The 2,172-nt window shown below is 37.9% G+C and overlaps 1 non-coding gene across 1 annotated transcript; it reads left to right on the forward strand.

Annotated features, from left to right (window-relative positions):
• The first annotated feature begins 389 nt into the window (after positions 1 to 389).
• On the forward strand, positions 390 to 514 carry LOC129518999 (small nucleolar RNA SNORA77). The gene has a single exon (XR_008666318.1). It is a non-coding gene; the product is annotated as a small nucleolar RNA SNORA77 (small nucleolar RNA).
• The last annotated feature ends 1,658 nt before the right edge of the window (positions 515 to 2,172 follow it).

A 2,172-nucleotide genomic window follows, 5' to 3' on the forward strand; every position in this document is an offset into this window, starting at 1 on the left:
TCACATTTACTGTCTGCTATATAGAGTATACATTGCTGCCTTTAATTTGAACTAAACTATCTTTTGCAAGCTCCGCAGGGTGACTCTTCATTCCAGAATTTGAAAAACAAACAAGCCTAAATTAATTTTCTCTCTATACATCCAGATTTTATAAACTTTAATCTTGTACTCATGTTAGGATCTGTCTTTGAAGACTGAAGAATGTTCTTACTTAGAAAGCTTACCCAATCAAAAAAAAAAAAAAAAAAGAGCTTACCCAGTACAGTTCTCCAGCCCCTCAATTATACAAATTGCTGTTACTGAAGATGTTTCCAGTACTGCTAATGTCTTACTTGAAGTCTGTGATCAAAACGGAACAAGGAAATGTATGTGGAAAAAAATCAGTGTGTACAGATTCACTCTGTACCCAGCTGTAGCCCCAGGTGGGTGCTTTTTCTGTCTGCCACAGAGACATCTCCAAGTGTTGTAACCACCTTGACCTGTCAGGGCAGTGCAACCCTCTGGGGACTCAGGGAAAAGAAGAAATATAAATCACTGTAGATTTCTATTGGGTACTATGACATGTGGAAGCTTACATTTTGAGAGAGATACTGCCTTGCCCAGACCAAGTCCAGAGCATATGATTTCATTCATTAGACAATTGGTTTGTTCACTTGTTAAATCATTCATCTTTTAAGATCTAATATTTATTGAGCTGCTACTGTGTGTCGTTCCCTGATCTGGGTGTTGTTGAAACAATGGTGACCTTGCCTTCATGGCATTTATGGTATAGGTAGTTATATGTCTTTCTCTTTCTGAAAGAAAATTTAATTGGCTAGCACTCGTGTATTTAGAGCACTGTGTGTTAGAGGGCTGTTAAAAATGCATAGCCTAATAATGAGGATAAGGAAGAGAGGGAGCAAAGTTACTTAGCATTAGTAGCAGAGATATCCAGGTATTGTTAAACTTCATGTCCAAAAAAGTTTTAGGTGTAAGAACACTCATGAGGACCCATAGTCGCTTTTCTTTGAGTCCATACTCCTAATTTTATTGTGTTTAAGGACTCTTTTTAAAAGCAAAATAAGATTCATATCCATTCCTTATCCCCCCCCCCCACAGAATAATGTTTGTCATACCTATATAAGAAGGCCCAAAATAAGGAAAATTCCTGGTAATGAATAAGGTTTTGTCTTAGGGTTCCCTCAAGCATATCCTTGAAACAAAGATTGGACTGCAAGTAATTTACTTTGGAGGTGACACCAAGAAACACAATAGGGCAATGAGGAAGTGAGACAGGGAAGGGAAAGAATCTAATAGATTAAGTTCACAGGCAGGTTGCTGCTGGAGGCAACTGAAGCTCAATCCCAATGGGTAGTCTCAGACTATGAACTATGTACCTCAGAATTATCCCCTCCATGAAAAAAGAACCTGGAATATTTATGTACCAACTTCTGTTCCTCCTTGTATGAGGGCAGTTCCTATGGGCATTAACTCTCCAGCCCTTCTGACCTGTCATCCATGAACTGAGCTCATTCCTGCAGACAGAGAAAACACTAAGGCAGAAAGCACAGGAACTATCTTCAGATAACCCCAGGGTAGGCCTGGGTATATTGGTATTTGCCAGCAACACATTTTAAAATAAATTTTTATTTTCTTAATCACAAGAGTATTCATATACTTATGAGAACAGCAGTCCATTGTGAGCCATTCTTCAGTCTTCAGACAACACTCTACCAAGGTCTACAACCCAAAATTAGGACTATTGTTCTATATAATTCGAGAAACAAATGTTATAAGAAAATGGAAATATTTCTCTTCTTAAAAAATAGAGAAAAAAAATCACATTGCACACTTAATTCTTTAGAGGATAATCCTATTCCTTCAAGCATTTTTGCAACTAAACTCTGCCTTAGAGGATGTAAAATAAGATGTGGTACCTTTATGTAGGGCAGCTCCTACCACCAAGATTTTTGCTATTCAATTTTCTCCTATAGTGGTTCTTCCACATTCCCCTTTGGGTCAAACTGACCATTTGATAAGTAGTAAGAGGTCATTGGAGTCATTGCTAGTCTAGAACTTTCCACAAAAAAGTCACAGCCTCTGGCCACATGTGACAGAGGAATCATTATGGTCCTTCTAGAATAAAAATACAACTGGGTTATTGGATATTTGAACCACATGTGCTCAATCATA

The sequence above is a fragment of the Nyctereutes procyonoides genome, unplaced genomic scaffold (assembly GCF_905146905.1).
Source record: "Nyctereutes procyonoides isolate TBG_1078 unplaced genomic scaffold, NYPRO_anot_genome, whole genome shotgun sequence".
NCBI classification, from domain to species: Eukaryota; Metazoa; Chordata; class Mammalia; order Carnivora; family Canidae; genus Nyctereutes; species Nyctereutes procyonoides.